The following is a 19,255-nucleotide window of genomic DNA, read 5'->3' on the forward strand; positions in this document are numbered from 1 at the left end:
CTTTATCCTCTGCACTGGAACCCTGATGCCTGAATTCAGCTTTTCCAGTCATCTTGCAGATTTTATAGCAGAATTAACTATTCGGTGCCCAACTCTGCTATTGGGTTCAGGTCCATTTGATCTAATTACTAAATAATAGAAACATTGGAACAATAAAAGATCAGTTTCGAGTGTGTCCTATTTAAATACACCTGCTTATCCCTAAAACTGTTTATATGAAGGATATAATAGAATCAGTGCAGTAGACATCGGGGCTGTACCACAGCAAGGGAAACACCAAGGCTTGGGAATACATTTTTCCAAAGTGCTAAATATAGACATGACCCCACCCTGCCGAAAACCAGCAGCTGTGGGGAGTTCCAGAGCTGGAGCAAGGGGAGCAGAGGTTCTGGGAGTGCCATGGAGAAGGACAGTGACACCTGTAAAAACACAGAACCAGAGAATCTCCTGAGCTGGAAAGGCCATTGTGTCCAACTCCCAGCCCAGCAATCCCACCCTGGGCATCCCTGGAGCTCCTGGCCCTGCCCAGACCCCCCAACAATCCCACCCTGGGCATCCCTGGAGCTCCTGTCCCTGCCCAGACCCCCCAACAATCCCACCCTGGGCATCCCTGGCAGCACTGTCCAAACACTCCTGGAGCTCTGGCAGCCCCGGGGCCATGACCAAACCCTGGGGAGTCTGTTCAGTGCCCTGCACCCTCTGGGATAGAACCTTTCCCTGCTGTCCACCCTGGGCCTCCCCTGGCCCAGCTCCAGCCGTGCCCTGGGTGCTGTCCCTGTCCCAGGGCAGAGCTGGGAGCTGCCCCTGGGGAGGAGCTGCAGCCCCCGGGGAGCTCTGCCCGCAGTCTGCCCTTCTCCAGCTGAGCAAACCAAGTGTCCTCAGCCAGCCCTTGTACAGCCCCTCCAGACCCTTCCCCATCTTCACTGCCCTGCTTAGGACACTTTCTAATGAATTTATTAAAAACCATCACACGGTGTCTCTCTGACACGGGGTAAGAGATCACAGCAACAGAAAACTCCTGATGCAGGGCAGATGTCCTAAAGGCACTCAGCCTGCTTTTATCACCATTCTCTGGAATGCTTTGCCAGCATTTCTGTAGGAAGCTGTGCACTATCAGCCTTTGTTTTATCAAAGGACGACACAAGCTCTGCAAAGCCTGCCCAGGGCAAGGCTGGGCTGCCTTGGCTCTCACAGCCCAGGAGAGAACAGCAGCCAAGGCTAAACCTTCCACAAGCACATGGCTGCATTTAATGCCTTTCCAATACCCGAAAATAGCTGTTTGCTTTTCTTTTGTCATGGCACTTTCTTCACTGGCAGGCTGGAGTAAGAATATTTTCTCAGTTGATTAATGTCCCCCAGCAAAATTATTTAGAAATAGATATGGAGTGAGTGCTGCTGAAGTGTCGAGGGCTTGAGCCTGTCTACCACTTTGGGTTTCATAACCATGAACACGCTGCTTTCCAAGACTCAGCCCTCCTCTTTGCCATTCTGCTGACTCAAAAATAGGCCTGTGTTAGGTTTTTTCATAACTACCATATGGTGCCTAGAAAACCTTTGGTACATTTGCAGTTCCCTGGGGCCTGCTCTGGATTTAAGAAGTAGATTTCTGAGGATGGTGATCATTTATGGCAGCTCAAGCAATTTTGGGGGTGGTTTTTTACATTTTTTTCTAGTGCTTAATGTTTGTCCAGCAAGGAGGCAGCGTCTGAAGACAAGTGGCTCCTCAGTGAAACTGTGTATTACCTTTTCAATTTGATTTGATGCCTCTTGATTTAAAACATTTGCTCCTGCAACAAAAGTACACAGAAGTGCAAGTTCTCTTCAGGTCTCTGAGCACATCCCCTCTTACCCCCACACTCCCTGCCTGCCATTTGTCTGGCTTATCTCTTACCTGCTTTTCTCAGTAGTCTTTATTTAAACAATCCTTTTGCAAATAGAATTGAAAGTTGTGCTGCAGGTGAGGCTGCAATGTGGATCTCAAATAGGATGTGATTACATTTGCTGTGGCATTTATCTAGATTATTATCCATCTTCTCACATTTTATGATATGGCCACAGCTACACTCTGATCAGCCTCCTTTATTTTCATCCCTGCAAGGTCTAGAGATGCTTCGAGTTTCTTTTTTATTGTGGGTTGTTTTTATCAACCCTAGATTTTATGCATTTTGTGGCTTGCTTGGTTAGGTTCATCTGAAGTCTTTAGGTTTTAGCTTTTAAACTAAATTTCTCCTTGAAAGCTGTGATATGAGTCATTCACATTTACTTCTTTGCCCTCTTTGCTTTAACGCCTTCTGCAGTTTCCTCTGTTCCAGAGATGAGAATTAGTACCCACTCTTAATTTTATAGTTTTGGAGTGTACTATTTTTGCTAGAATGAATATTCCCCTTCTTCTGAGTGCGTTTTAAGACAGCTGGAGGTAGGTGACGATCTGAATAAATTAACAGCTAAGCTTCCCTAGAACAGACCAAGATGTACTTGATGAGTTAATTCATTATTTCCCTCTTTCTTCTGGAAGCTGGTTTTGACCCCCACAATGGAAACAGAAATATTTAATAATAACCATACAGGTCACCTTCTTTAAACCACTGAAATCTCAAGAACTGAAATCTCAAGCTCCTGATTGTGCTGGCAGTTTGTTTTGGGGAGACTTCTGTCCAATTTATCACTCCAGGCCTTTGATCAGCATTTTCCAAGCATCTAATATGTAGCTGTCATTAATTACAACATAAATAAAAATAAGTGAGATTGCACTTTTATTACAAAAATTGGTTAGAACAAATACAACAGCCTGAAATTAATCTACAGAAGATGTAATCTAACCCCCAAAAGCCAGAAGAATGCTGTGATGGAGATTACTGAGCATTCTTATAAGCATGGGTTTATAAGCATGGAATAAGTCACTTTGGTGCTTTTGGACAAGATTAGACTCTGGAATTTTCATTAAACACATTCAGATGTTAGCTATGAACAGTTCAGCAGATTATCTCCTCTAGCTGAGTTAATTACTGTGACTTTGAAGTACACAGTCAGTTCTAGACACAGGGAGTGACCATGTCCCGCCTAACACATCCACCTGGCAAAGCACAGGAACGGGCTTGTGCTGCAGAGCTGCTGCCACCAGCAAGGCAAAGAGTGACCCTGGGGAGTCAATCTGTGCAAGAGACAGGTGACAGAGCAGCTTAGAATGTTGTAAGGATGGATGGGTTAGCGATGAACAGGGCTGATTAGCAGGTCTCGATCTGAGGTGGCTTTTCCAGCCTTAGTGATTTTGTGGTTCTGTCCCTCCATGTGCTGTACACACCGGGCAGCAACACAGGCTCTCTGCAGCAGCTCCACCTTAACCTCACCTGGGGACAAGAGCTCCCCACCAGAGGTTCCCTCTGCTCAGGTTCCACCATCCACACCACCAGCTGCAGCTCAGCAAAGGTGTCTTCCCCTTGTGTTAGATGGTTTCTCTTCACATTTTCCACTTGGGTGGTTCAAGCACTTTATCTGGTGGAAACACCCTGCACAGAGGAAGCTCCCAGCACAACAGCAGAGGCATTTCCTTGTTAAAGCAAATGGTATTTTGAGAAACCTAGAGGCCTTAACAGCTATAATAAAAACAAGCAGGATAACCTACACTGCTGTACATGTGCACTTGTGAGATAATTTGCACTTTGTAACCACGAAACAACAGAGAGGAAATGCCACGGAAATTCCTGCCAGTGCTGCAGTGGGTGCATGGCTCACTGGTCCCTGCTCAGCACTGCCAGCAAGAGCAGCCTGTCTGAAACAGGCTCTCACCCTGCCTCACTGACTGGTTCCTCACTATCATCAACCAACAGCTATGGGAAGGTGCATCAGGAATTGCTGTCTTGCAATCTTTCTTCCAGGTTTCAGCAGTTTATAGGGAAACACACTGATTCCAGCTGCTGATTGTGGAGCTAAAGTTAATAAACATAACAGCAGATAGAAACAGCTTCAGATACAGAAAAATAAGGAGAACCAGCAGGGAAACACCAATGGGGAGTTAAAAAACCTTTGGTCAAGTTTTTTTACTTGGTTATTCCTGCTGTCAGAGAGGACATACCTTAAAAAAGAGAGACAGCTCAAGTGCAGCTGCAGAGAGGTGTTGTTCTCTGCTCTAGCTGGAGAAAGATTCACACCATTTAAAAATACTTTCTGATGCCAACAACACAAATAAAGTACACAGTGCACCACACTTCCAACAGCCTCCTGCTTTCAGCAGCTCTCCAGCTCACTATGTGTTTTCATTAGGGCTTCGCTGCCATGCAACTCTGTTCTTAACTCATATTAACTTTGTTCAGACCTTCCTTCTGCAATGCAAACGAGGTCCTTCAAAGGAAGACAGCTCAATGGCAAGAGCTAACGGGCCAGGCAATGTCTGTTACATATCACAGCTCAGCTGGGAGGGAAGCCTGGACTGAGGGTCATTTCAGGGAGCTGTGCTTCCTCCACCTGCATGTTCGCTCTGACCTGTTCTGAACACAAGACAAAGCAGCTGGGAGAGATGTGCACATCAGGTGAGAATGTGTGCATGGAGAGCAGCCGTGGTTAACACCTCACCTCCCTGACCTTCTCTGGGAGCTGGGATACTCAGAATCTGAGATAGACCTGGAAAACCTTGTTCAAAAACACAATAGCAAAAACATCTAAATGCAAATATGTAAAGAAGTCAAAGTCTGATGGTAGTGGCTGCCCACTTTTGTGATTCTTGGACTAAAAATGAAGATATGGGTTGGAACTAGTTCATTCTTAAGGCCCTTTCCAACCTAAACCATCCTGTGATTTTATGATTCTATGTCTTTTGTCACAGCTGTAAACCAAGTAAAACCAAGCCAAGTGTCATGGTACTAACCAGCTAACTGATGATAAAAACAATTTTAAGAATATTGTCTTCTTTATTATTAAAAGAAGACTATATTAGTATGCACAAGATAGTAAAGCAAAGCTGTCTTTATTAAAAACTAAGCAAGAGTTTCCTGCTAAATTTAGACAAGATTGAGAGAGAGAGTGGGTTTCTGCCTGTTTTCATTACATTATTTTACACTGAATGCATTTTTAACAATAATAGGACACCCTAGGAAGGATGCAAAGGGCTGTCAGTGGTTTTCACCGAGTGCTGTGACATTTCCAGAGTACTCTGAATGATTCAAATAACAAAGACATGTAATAATTTCTAGATAAAACCCCCTGTTGGATAGTTACTAGTTGAATATTGCCTAAACACCTTTTGGGTGTTAAATTGCCCCAGAAGGGAAGAAGAGAAGAGTGATTTTGCTACAATTCCACCCTGCCAGCCAAGGACTGGATGAGAAACATTTGCTTGGAGAAAAACAAAAGACGAAAATTTAAAAGTAGAATAAAAAGCTGTTGGATCATAAACTGTGATGCATCATAACTTAATAATGCTCATTCCTGTCAGTCAGAATGTATTAAAACAACCACTGCTGTTAACATCATTTCAGGATGGTAGCATTTCCCAAGCAAATTACCAAATACATTACACCTTTTGTGCAAACTCAAAAGGTTACTCAAAAGGCATGGGATAGATTTAAAGAATTGCAGCAGGTTTTCCTAGAGGCATGGATTTTCCAGATCTGGATCAACTCTTCAGGTTTTTACATGACAGATTCAAAAGGAATTTAAACAGATTTTGGAGCACCCTCCTGGAACCCATCTGTGTATCTTTGTCTCCTGTGTGTGTGTCCTGCATTCGAAGGTCCCTGACAGACCTGTCCATCTGCTCTCCAGGTTCTGAGTGGGCTGGGGGGCCCTTTGGGTTGCAGAGCCATGGGAACAGCACATGGGCTTTCCCTCTCCATGCTCCCACCTGCTGCACGCTCCTCTCCATCCCTGCAGCCTTCCCCTGGTGTCAGAACCAACCTTCACTTCTCTATTTTCTCACAAAGACAGAAAAAATTACTTTTGGGGCAAAACTTCAGAACTAGACAGAGATGTTGCTTAGCTATGCACAGGCATTTTCATTTGTATAGTCTTTCAAGAGCAAAAAGACATCTCTATTGGAGCAGCAGAGATAAAACAGCACTGTAGGGAGGTGACCCAGGCCAGCCCAGTGCTCTGAGGCAGGCTCCTCAAGGCATGCACCCCTCCTGCCAAGTGACACGTTGTTCCAGCCTTTCCTAGCAGACCTCCAGGGGTGGATAATCCATGTCTCACAATGCAGGCCAGGACCACGGCGGAGGATCCTTCCCTCACATCAATAATGGTCCTTTTTATTCTGCCTTGGCAAACACAGAAAGGGTTTTCTTTTATCCCACAGATCAGGCTAATTCTCTTGCTTGGTTGGTTTCTGCCAGCTGAGCTTTGAAAATGTCCAATAATTCTAGTCCTAGGAGAGTGTTACGAGCTGGTCTCTGATGAACACATCATCAAGGACAACACTCTAATGGTTTTTAAATTGTTTCTCTTAGTCATAGGCTTAAAATAAAAATTAAAAAGAGGCAGAAGAAACAGTACAAGCTTTAGACAAATGTAAAAGGAATGCTTAGACACTGTGAAAACCAAGGGAGAACATAATTACAGACCACGTTTCACCAAGAGCATGACTCATTAGTGAAGATTTTAAAAATGCTTTAAACACATATATCTAACTGTTTGGCTGATAATAAAAGTGATAATAAAAACAAGAACCCCAGACACTTCGGGACTCCTCAAATCCCTCAGATTCTTACATGCAGAAATACAAATCAGGGCACATCCTTAGGTGGGACACGGAGTGTGTAAATTCCCCCAGCTGCCAGGTGGCTGCTGCAGCTGCAGGGTGACTGGACCTGGACAAAACACTCGTGCAGCCCAAATGATGGTGGCAAACAGGAGCTCCTTGGACACGTGGCTGCAGTCTGAGTGTGCATGAGCCCCGCCAGGCTGGGCTGGCTGGGAACAACCATGTGCCCCAGCAAAGCTGGGTGTGCCAGGAACCCCAGACAGCAGCCAGGAGAGGTGATTTCTACCCCCAGCACACTCATCTGCACCTGTACAAGACTACTGGGAGCTCAGTGTGTCACAGCACACGGTGTGCTCAGTCACAGAAGGGGTTTGAGCCTGAGTTGCAGCGATGTGTCACCAAGACTGAAAGAGCAGGGTCATTCCAGGCATGCACAGGGACACAGCAGCAGCATGTCTTTTTTACAGTTCTGCCTAGCTTCCCAACAATGGAAAAGAAAAGCCAAAAGCCAAAGGATTTCTTCACCAGAAAAAGTGGTAGAGCATTGGAACAGGCTGCTCAGGACAGCAGTGAAGTAGCCAAAAGGTAAGGCCAGCTTTAAGGGTCTGTGATGCCTGTCTTTTGCTAAGAAAAGTGAAAGAAAAAGAAATCTGTTGACATCTGATCACTGAACAGGAGTACTCCAACAGGATTTACATGGGTACCCACACACACAGAGATGCTGTCTGATGTGTGTAAATACAGGTATATAAAAATAGATATGTGTATTGATTAACTCCTGCAACAGTTTAAACCTTCCAGCTATTAAAAACTCAAAAAAGGCAGTCAAATTCCTTAATAGTTTAAGGAAAAGCTACTTTTCAGGTTTTATTATTATTCTGCATTCAGTCTAAGAGCATTGCAGAAGTCTCAAGGCATGACTAGTGAGACATAATCATGCTGGTAATATAACCTCAAGATGCTTTTGTGGAAACCTGTACTATGCTGTGTCCCTGAAGTCCCATCATCCCATGAAGATAATGTTTCCATAATGTAATTGCAGCTGCATGATGTTACCACTATTGTATTTTAATAACACATGTTTAACTGTTTAAGAGAATGAACAAGCACACTGCAAAAAGCCACAGCACAGTAATCGTACTCAAGGCAATTTTCTTCAAAAAATTTGAAAAGATCCTGGAAACCTGATTTTACATAAGTTAATTGCAGAGAGGAAAAAAAATTAATGGGAGGCATTAAAATCATGCTGCAGTTAAAACACAACAGTCAGCAAGGCAAATCATGGACTGCTTTTAAAATTAATATGAAACACCAGCACAAAAACCAAAATATATAAATGTCCTGGCAGAAATTCATCTCTTTTCTTAAAATCAAATGTACAGCCTCCTCTTTGGAGCATATAACGTGTCCTTTGTGCCTCTGCCTAGCAACAAGCTGCCTGGGGCTGGATGCTCTCAGGAGGGACACTCCTGGTACCCAGACTGACCCTCTCTTTACATCTTCTGCTGGGATTTTAGGGGAAGTCAGTCCTGTTTCAGGTTTTCCCCACACCCATTCTGTCTGAAGCAATGGGTAAGCTGCAGAGCTCTCACATCAACAGATGAGTGGTGACTGTATTGTGTCACTGCACAGCTGGATTCACAACTGCAGTCTCACACACAATGTTGATTGTGCTTACTGGGAAAAGCCATCTTGTAAATGATGACCAATGCACCTAATGGCTTTAACTTATTTATAGGACTGCACAAAGGCTGCAGACCCAACCTTTGCTCTCATATTGCCAAAGGCTATAATTAAATTTTAATTGACAACCTGAATCCACCCAAGAGTTATTTCCTCATCTCTCCCAAGGACTTGCAGACTGTTGTTCCCTGGACCTGTACTTACTGAGAGCCAGAAGGTGCTCACAGGAGCATTGGGGTTTTTACCAAGCTTAACTCAAGCGCCTGATCTAGAATAATGAGTAACCCACCTAACTTTTGTCTGAATCAAAAGCTTTTCCATTCCATGTGATGGATTAGGATTCCTGAGGATGGTGGCTACTCCCCATGGGAGGATTCCCAGCAGTCCACCATGAACCTGCACAAATGCTTCCTACAGCTCCAGTCTGAACAGAGAATTCCCTTGACAAGTGGTCTCTGACCCTGTCTGTCAATGACGAGGTTTGCTAAACTCTGTGAAGAGGACATCTTTGCTCTTCCAGCCCACACCTCAGCAGAAAAAGACCTTCTGCCAGAACCAAAGGTCACTTTGCAGCTGGAGTTGGAAGCTGTGGAGTCTCCCCCAGAAAGGGGGGAAGTAAAGTGCTGGCAGAGAAGAGCACACATTAAGGTATTTGTCTCTGTAGGTGTTCACTTAACTGCATTTCCATTCTACACAAAACCCTTTCCCAACCAAAACCACCCCAACAAAACCCCACAGCAATACAGACTTTAAATAAGGGTTTTTTTTTTCCCCACGCAGGCTGTGAAAGTCAATGGGACATTTGATACAGGCAGAATATTTTTATTCCGGAAGCAGCCTGGTTTCCCTCCTGCCAGTGTATATTATTCCTACAAAAGACTACTAACTAAGAGGAGAAATTCACAGCTACAGACTCTGTATAAACTGAAACAGAGAAAAGCTATTGTAGGCAAGGGAGATCAAACATGCAAACTACACAGCAGGTATCAAATGTCTTTTTTCATTTTAACACAAACATTTTTATATGTTTTACTGCAGTCTTGGTTCACGTTCAACATAGCAAAAGCTCACTGCAGGATTTCCTTCAAATTTGACGAGATCTGGATCAACTCACAAAAATGCAGGCTCTCTTTCCAGTACAGAACCACAGAACCATGGAATGGGTCAGCTCACAGTGGGCTCTTACTCTCCTTTTGCTATTTCAGCTGAATAGCAGAAAAGCCTGTGCAAAAGTCTACAATTGTATTCTAGAATCACACTTTGAAATACTAACCCAAAGTATCCTCAAATGTCCTGTCTACAGGTCTGGTTTACCTTGACTAAAAGCCTTTTGTTTCCTTCGAGTAATTTCTGAAGGCATGTTTCACCATACTCCTGATTTTTGGCTTCTAACTTGTGCTGGAAACTGAGAGCATTTTTCTTGTTTCAGGGCATACCCAGGCTCCTCAGCACAGCAGAAATCTCGGGGTATCTGATGGCCTAGCACAAAGCTGTTTTTTGTCCTGCCCCCCTGCAACCCACCCCAGGTGATGGCACGCCAGGTCCTGCTGCAGGGACAGCCTTGCTCACCACGGCACAGCTCCAGATCTGCTCCCAGGAAAACTCTCCCCTGGCACAGGGGCAGCAGCTGCCCCCTCAGCCTTCCCAAAAGGGCAGAAATCCTGACCTCAGCTCTCACTCAGTATTACCTACAGACACAGTTTTATGGCTTTCTTTGTTTGCAGCTGCTTAGCCAGGGTTTAGATCACAATTTAACAGGGCTCCTTACTTTGATTACTCAGGAATTTTAAGAGTTTTGTTAAAACTTTTGTAAAAAAAGGTAAGTTAAACACATCGGCCATTTTCAAATCTTCCCAAAGAATCAAAGCAGGTTAAAGAACGGCAATGTCCAGTTGGTTCATTTGTGCTGGTTTGGCTCTATGGGGCTGTGTTTTTTTCAAGCCTTGTGTAACTGTCCTTAATTGTATTTTCAATTAATTTCCTGAATGGACAGTAATGCTGGTTACAGCAAGGCACACAGCTTAAAAGCAAAGCAAATAATTTCTTGGGATCATTACTACAACATGGTAACAGCATGTATTTTCTTCCCTGAGCAGCATCAGAACAAACTGACTCAGAGCACTGACCAAAGATGCCCTTTCCTACTGCTTTTGACAGATTTATAGAAAGAAAGAAAGAAAGAAAGAAAGAAAGAAAGAAAGAAAGAAAGAAAGAAAGAAAGAAAGAAAGAAAGAGAAAAGAAAAAAAAAAGAGAAAAGCTATTGCGGGATAGTCAGATAAACTGACAGGCAAGCTTTGTATACACTTACCGGATTAAATTTCCTTTAACAAACTGGAGCCACTTCAGTAACAAGAATAGAATCCTAGATGTTGGTTTCCAACAATTCATCTCATATAAAAGTACAATTCCATTTTGCGTTGTTTTTTCTATGACTTGGATGAACACCATATAAAGGCAGGGTGTTGGGAGGATTTACATTGTGAACTCACCTTCACACTTTGCCCTAAGGTTACCAAAAAAATTTAATTCCTGGAAAGCCACACTGATCCCATGTCTCAGTGAAAATGGAATAAATAGCTAATTTATTTTCCTGACAGCCCTGCTGTTCTGCCAGAACAGAACAGGATGGATCTCTTTACATGCTAGCTCATGCACATACCTCTTATTTTATCCAATTATATAGATGCTTCTAAGACTGCAGCAAAATTAATAAAGATACACTTGACTATGTCTAGTCTGAAAAACAGTTAAGAACTCTTAAAAAAATTAATGATTTTTGGAACCAAGATGTTAAAATCCATCTTGGTGTCTAAAATGTGTGGTCTTTGGGATTACCAATGGATCTGGCATAAAGGTCTCAAAGCTGAAGTTTTTTGGAATTTTGATTCTGATTTCTTTAATACATTAAGACAAAAATTATTTGGAACATACATGAAATCAGGCACTGGCATCCCTCAAATACGGACAATTGGAAACCTTAGTTTTCCTACTATATTTTCAGACAGGTGGTTTGGGAAACAGCCACACTTTTAAGCTTTTCACCCTCATGCCAGGTGTGCTAGGTTTGGGACAAATGTGGTTTTAGGAGGTAAATGATCGACCAGTAACATATAAGTACATCAGAGCAGTTTTATTTCTCATATTTTGCATTTCTCCTGACAGCAGTTCTTTAATGCCTGTGCTCAAGGCATTAATGTCTCACTGCCCATACAGCCAGCACCACTGCAGGAGCATCTGCCAGGGATATCTGCAATGTTACTTACCAAGAAGGAGATTAACCATAACTGTTGACAAAAATACCCGTCAATATTTACACTATAACATAAACCAAGGCTTACCCCATAACATAAAAACAGTGGCTGGGGCATGGTGCAGCCAGGCTAAGGAGTCCACATACAGATATCTTTCTCATCCTCCCCATTCATCTTTATACATCACTGACATTTAAAAAATGCAGCATTTCCAAGCTAGGCTGAAATTCTGTGTTCTCCTTTCTTAAAAATGTGAAGGTGTTAATTTCTGTCTTGGTCATGTTCTTTTTTAACCTTTTCAAAATTGCTGTTCTGTATTTTGTGTGTGTAGTTGCAATGATTTTATAAAGATCCTGAGACTGCCCAGTGCTGTAGTGTGTCCATTACTCTCAAATACTACCATTGGTGTTTCTCCCCAGAAATAAAGAGCAAGTGCCTAGACATGCAGCAACAACAGCATCCAAACCACAGCTGCCCTGGCCTCAGCATTAGGACATTTCCTGTCCCTGTCATTGATTGCCTCTGGTTTGTGTATTATTCCTTGTCTTGGTTTGGAGAGACAAGTGTCTGCTAGGGAGGGCAGGAGCCTCCCTTGGAATGGAGAATGCAACCCCTTTCCCTCTGAATTACTATAATTTTGAAATGAAGATATGAGGGTAGGAATAACAGTTCTTTCCAGCTCCATCCCCTGACCCTCAGCAAGGTGAGTTAACCAGGGTGCAGCTTTCAGGCAGATTCAGCAGCAGGATGTTCAGTGAAAGGATTTCTTTAGGTAGAAGCACAACTATTGATTTTAATCTCCAACTAGACAAGGGGTTTAAAAATCACATTTGCAGATCTAAACTCCATTTATCTGAGAGTAATTTCCTCCTCACTTGAGTATTTCAGTAACACTGGACTGATGTTCATTCCTTCACATGAGTAATGGGGGCATTAAACAGAGATGTTGACAGCACAGTTTGGCAATGGCAGAAACTGTCACAGTTTAATATAAGTTAAATATGCATCTTAATGGGGCAGTTATCCTGAACTTACATTTCATGTAAGTTTCTACAAAGCTGCTATGAAAATAGATAGGAATTAATTATAACAGATACCCTATAAATACAAAGTTGTTTATATATCCATGGGCTATAGAACTGACACTATGATATTCTTGATACTTTTTATATTTATTTGATGTACTATTAATTCCATGATCACTATACTGTAAGTCAAAGAAAATTATTCACAACTAATGCAATCATCAAGATTTAATAAAAACACAGAAGTCACTCAGCAAGTAAAAATATAAAAGCCAACAACGGGAAATGATTGCAAGTACAATTATCTAGTGAAGTGAGAACATGGCAACAGTGCTAATAAACTGGTCCTGTTGGAATTAGTTTTACACGCTGCATCAAATATTTGGTGAAAAAAAGGAAGACAAAGCCAGATGGCGCTGCTTTCATCAGGCAACAGGTCTTGCAAGGAAAAGCCCTTTTAGAGATAGCATACAGAAACATTTGCAATGTCTGTCTGGTAAAACACCAGAAAATTTGTATTTTTACAGACAGCCCTCAGCAAAACTGCAGAGGGAAATGCAGACCACAGGCAGAATTAATGTCTACAGGTTCAGCTGAAGCCACTCAGCATTTCCAGGTGAAACAGATTTTAAAATTTACTTATGTATCATATTTAATGGTTTCAGTCCAGTCTAGTCTACAGGCTGAGTGTTCACCACATCTCAAAGCTGTCAAGTGCTTTTAATGTTAGCTTTAAAAGCAATGCCAAGGACTTCAACAAAGCCAGCTGTCCTTCTCTGGTTCAACCACAAATTACAGGGCAATCTGGGAGTGGTGTTGTGTGAAATTCAAGCAAACTGATCACAATAGTGATTTATGGCCTTAAAATTCCATCTGGGTTTGAATTTCCTCTTACTATTTTACTCACTGACACCATGTGTCAGTAATAAACAGCAATCTGTGTTTGGTACCCAGCTGGTCTATCACAATGGGATTTGAAGTAGATGTCACTTTAAATCATCCAGACCTAAAGGTTTCATGTGGTCTCCTTAAAAACCAACCAAACAAATAAAAAGTTATACTGTCAAATTCCTAGCTTTTCAAAAAGCTTCTGTCTATGAATCTGGCAAAGAAAGCATGAAAGTGATGTAGATTTGCATTTGTAAATTCATATATTGGAATATTATAATGACAAAGAAAATACCAAAAAAAAAATGTTTAAAGGCCAATGAGCCTGAGCTAGCCCTAAGTCACCTGGTCTGACATCACAGCCTACCGTACTTGAGCAAAATGTTAGGGTAGCTGACCTCCTGATGCTTCTTTCAACCTGGATTATCCAGAGAATCCAGCAAAAACTTCCAGAAACTCTGAAAAAAACAACCTGAACTAGGAACTCTTTCTAGACAACAAAACAGCCCCACTGCTTGCACACCCCAGACAGGTGGGCTCCCATGTTGCACACATCATAAGCCTATTTTGCAGTATTTATGGGCAAATGCAATGCACATAAATTCATCCCATTGCACACTGTGGAACCTGAACTCAGCCTTGAGAGAGCACAGAAACCCCAAAAGGCCCCACAGCCCTGCACACAGACACAACCCTGCTGCTGCACAAAAACCCCAAAAGGCCCCACAGCCCTGCACACAGACACAACCCTGCTGCTGCACAGCAGCTCCAAAGCCTTCACTGATGCTGCAAAACTGGGATAGCTGGCAAACATCACCTAGGTTTTTGTTGGGGTTATTTTATTTGGTTGGTTTGGGGGTTTTGAGGATTTGTTTTGTTTTGGGTTTTTTTAAAGGATAGTAATATTAATAAAAGACACAACAAATGGGGAGGGGCTGCACGTTGGCAGTGAAGGCTGCTTTCCTCATGCCTCCCCTGGGGCCATGGCAGGGCAGCTGCCCGGGCTCTCCGCAGCCTCAGCACTGCTGCTACCTGTGGAGCTGCTCCTCGACCTTGTGGGGAAATTGTCTCTTTTTCTTCCTTCCTTTCTCCCTCCTCTCCCCGGACATCTTGGAAGCTGGGAACTACTCCTGAAAGCATGAGTCTGATACAAAAGAACCCTTTGAACAAGTCATTTATATCCTTTTCTCTCTTTTTTTAAAAAAATGCATTTCAATAGCATGCATTGTTCTGTGAATTATATTTGGAGGTAATTCCATACACAAAGGGCTTTTCATTTAACTGATTAGTCTTTTCATTGATTCACCCTTTGCCTACAGTAGTTCCAGGGCCTGATTCTTCTCTTATTTACCTGGTTGCTGACAACCTATGTGGGGACATACAATCCAGATTCATGCCTGTACTGAGACTTGACATTTTAAACAGGTGCATTCTTTACTCTGGTTTACAGACAACCTCCTTCCACTCCCTCTTCTAGACCACTGCTGTACCTCTGCACAACCCTGAAAACACATTAGGTCTGATTTTTCTTTGAATTCCTTGTTTTAGGGTATATTACTGCAAATGAGTCATCTCTGACCTATCACTGCCTAGCCATTTGATGAAAAAAGTTTAAATTCACCTTTCAAAAGTAAACATTAAATCCTAGAGTTTCACATAGATGGATTTAAATAATTTTCCATCCATTTGATATTAAAAAAAAATCTATAAAAATAATTTAATGATAGTAAAGTTCTGTTGGCTAGAATGAAACAATGACAACACAGTTTGGGAATGTAAATGCAACTGATTCCTGATTTCATTCATCATCTAGATGGATTCAGCACCTCTGAAGTGAACTACCAGTACATCCTCTAAAAACACACCACCACCTCCTAAACATCCTGTTGTTTGTGTATTTTATAAAAAACAGCTAAGCTACGCAGCTTCAGGCACATGCAAATGTGATTTTCTGAGCAAGACACCAGCTAAGACAAATTGACACACATCACAGTTTTATAAAAGACAATGCTCAAGCCCAGCAGAACTTTTAGACCAGCCTCACCATGCCAAACTTGCAACTTTATATGACATTTCATTTCAGCTCTACAATTTCCACAACAAATTTTGCAGAAAAAAAATCCTCTAATTGTACAAGTGTCTAAATATACACACATATATGTGCTATGGTCAAAAAAGGTACAGAGATTCTGCTAGGACTTTTGAAATGAGAAATTAATATATGGAAATAGACAAAGCTATGCAATATCAGATAGGAAGTGTAAAAGTTATGAAGTCATTAAGACAGAGGCCAAAAGCAGGAGTTTTATTTCCTCCAATTGAGTCTCCTCTATCCAAACTCCAGACGTTTCTTTCCTCTTTTAAGTACAAGGCTGTACCTGGTTTCTCAGATAGCAGTGTGAGGTAACACTCCCTGAAGCAGGAAAGGTGCAGTGTTAAGTCCACCCCAGAGCAGGTGTTCCAGCAGGGAGTTAACAGAGAACTGAAGCCAGGAGTGCCAGATCTCCTCAGGAAATGTGCTCCAGAACTAGAGAACAGTACAAGCACCTGACAACCTGGCAGGCTGTCATCATTGCCTAAAAACTATGTAAAAAACGGATCATCAGACTCTGTAGGGAGGAATGCCAATAATTTGTGTTAAGGGCCAGGCTGGGGGATCACACAGCTGTCTTTGCATACGAGGTTTGAGTCAGACAACATGCCAGGCCAGGCCCAGGCACAATTCTCTGGTTTCCAGATGACTTGTGGGCATGCTACAAACTTGTACCCCACATTCATATGAGACATCCATGAGCATTCCCAGCCATTTCCCTTCCAGAGGAGCCCATGGCCATCGGAGCCCTCTTCTCCTAAAATCAGCCCTGCAGGCACGTCTGCGCTGCAGGCACACTGGCTGCTCACCAAACAGCAGCCAGCACTCCAGACTACAGACTAGCTGTTTGTACAAGGCAGAATAGAGTGGCTGAGAGGCTGATTTGAGTGTGCAGCTGATGTGCTGTGAGCAATGTGTGACTGTGTCCAGGGAAGCAAGCCCAGAGGAACTGAGCACTACTGCACAAAGGAGTCCTTTGTGGAATGGGTAGCACATGCTCTTAACAGAGAAAATTAACTGCCTTACGCTTCTAAATGCATCAAAAATTAATCCAGAAGTTACTTGCAAATCGTATATCCGGGGTCAGAGCATTTTCACAAACTCCAGACGTCCCCATTTTAATGCTACACCACTTGTGTTGATGTTTCTGTTTATTTCCAGGTAGAAGCTTACTCATTTCCTTCTGGCACAAGTCCAGCACTGCTGAAAACCTTCCCTTTCTCTGTTCCAAACATATGCATGCCAAGCAAGGCAGCACATCTTAAGGAAAAAATAAATTAATCACTGGCTTCAAGATTTTAAATCCAAAACGGACAAACATGATTGCTGAAACTGATCTTCCCAATAACAGAGGCTAGAAATTTCCATATGTGTTTCATGCACTAAGCCCATACCAGTTGCCTGTGAGCAGGCAAAACAAAATCACAGAATCATGGAATGTTTTGGGTTGTAAGGAACCACAAAGATCATCTTGTCACAACCCTTCTGCCATGGAGAGGAAACCTTCCACTAATGTCTTTCCAGAATGTCTGGAAAATGTTCCAAAATGTCTTTGCAGGTCCTACTGATTAGGAGGGAAGGGCGCTATCCCTTGCCTTGATCATTGGCTTTTCATGAAAGCTCAGAGAAAATAAAAACATTCAGACCACTTTCAGGACTCTGATATTGACATACCCATTGATTCCTGGGGCTGCCAGGCAGCCCTGCAGTTCAAGTTATTGTAGAGAATTTTACAGAAGTGGTGCTGTCCTTTCTAATTGTTTCCACAGTTAGGATTGTTCTGTGCCTGTCATGTAGTCATCAGAGTGACTTTGAGGAAAAAACCTGCAAAATGGTTAATAATTACAAACAGCTTGAGAGTCTAATAAAGACTGGAAATTCCTTTCATAGCTAAGATGCAAAGCAGCATCTTTTTTATTTGTTTGTTTTCAATATTCCCGTCCAGATTTCAATGGCTATTCTGACAGCGGCCCCAAGGATTGTCTGTGCACCCTCCAGTATTTGGTCTGCAAAACACTCACCAGAACCCTTACTCAGACTCCTGTGACAACACTTACATGTTCTTTTTGTAACTGACACGCAAACAAGACCTACCTACCGCAAACAAGACCTACCTACCACAAAGTGTTGTCTCCTTGTTTTATTCCATGGCTGCAGACTGATCCATCACCAGCCTGCATCTCTCTGAGCACAGTTTGAGTCTGAGGCTATTTCCACGTAGGGACCACAGGGTCTTTTTCACAAGTAGCAAAATTTTTTCTTTTTTTTTTTTTTTTTTTTTTTTTTTTTTCTTTTTTTTTTTTTCTTTTTTTTTTTTTTTTTTTTTTTTTTTTCAGATTCGACCCACAGAAATAACTCAAAGGCTGGATAACAGGAAATTTTATTGTTAAAAACATTATACTGGACTGGCAAATGCAAAGTTTCAACGGAGAATTACCATTTCAGACTGTATGTGTCACAAATACAAACTCAGCTGTTTCCCAGTTCCACTGAAATTACACCCATTTCCCACAGGAATAAGAACAAGTCCTCTCAGGTGTCCTTGGCACATGATTGTGCAGCACAAAGGCAGTCAGCACTCAGGAGGCATCGCTCAGCACTGTCACTGTCATGTCCAAAGAGCAGATCTCTCATTTATATGACTGTGGGCAAAATAATTTCACTAGAGCACATCAAACCTTTACAAGTGCCAAACAAGGTTCTCAAAACGCATTTGCAGGGAGGTACAGAAGATGAAAAAGGTGTCATTAAAAATATAGCAGTATCTCTGAATATGTCACTGGATGCTTGCAACCAGGAGAGGGTTCCAACCAGGTTGTCCTGGGAACCAAAGGCAGCAACAATTATGGCTCATGCATATTTAATAGCTGTTAAATGGACAGGTAATATATCCGATAAAGGCTAGCCTAGCTGAGTGTATTACTGAAGCTTAGCTACCACAAACCCAAAAAGTAAGGAAGGCAATGTGCATTTTTAAGCCTTGGACTTGTTAAGAACAGTGTAATTCATACACATACATCTTTGCCGTCATAAGACATTGTTTCTTCCATTTTCTAGGGACTATAACAACAAGCTTTATTGCTCTCTCCAAATTAGTGTTTCCCAGCCCACTGCACCAACAACAATTCAGGAACATTTTCAGTGCAGATGAGAGCAGTTCAGGCTCATATAAAACCCAATTATTCTCATTTATTTTTCACACTTCTGCCCTTGCTGGCGGTTGTTTCTATGTCTGAGTGCTCCTCTGATGTCTCATCACCACAAAACTCGTCTGTTGATTGGTTTTGTACGTGGTCCTTGTCACAGAACACAGGGAGACAAAAATATACAGGACGAGAGGAAAGACAAGAAAAGGACAATTCTACTGAAAGCCTAAAAACACTGGTCAGAGAGGTCTTAAAAATCAAACTGTAGCCTTGCACTTTGTCAAGACGGATTTCTGAGAGAGCGGTTTGCATCCATCGCCAATTCCCTACGTACAGAACAAGGCGCAGTGCCACTGGCGGGCAGCGCTGGGAGCCGGGGCTGAGCTGAGCGGAAACCTCCGCCCGCGGCAGGGGAGGAGGGAAGGGCGGGGAGAGCGGGGAAACGGGGGAAGAGCGGGGGAAGAGCGGGCCCAGGCGG

This window comes from Zosterops lateralis (genome assembly GCF_965231275.1).
Source record: "Zosterops lateralis genome assembly, chromosome: 11".
In the NCBI taxonomy this organism is placed as follows: Eukaryota; Metazoa; Chordata; class Aves; order Passeriformes; family Zosteropidae; genus Zosterops; species Zosterops lateralis.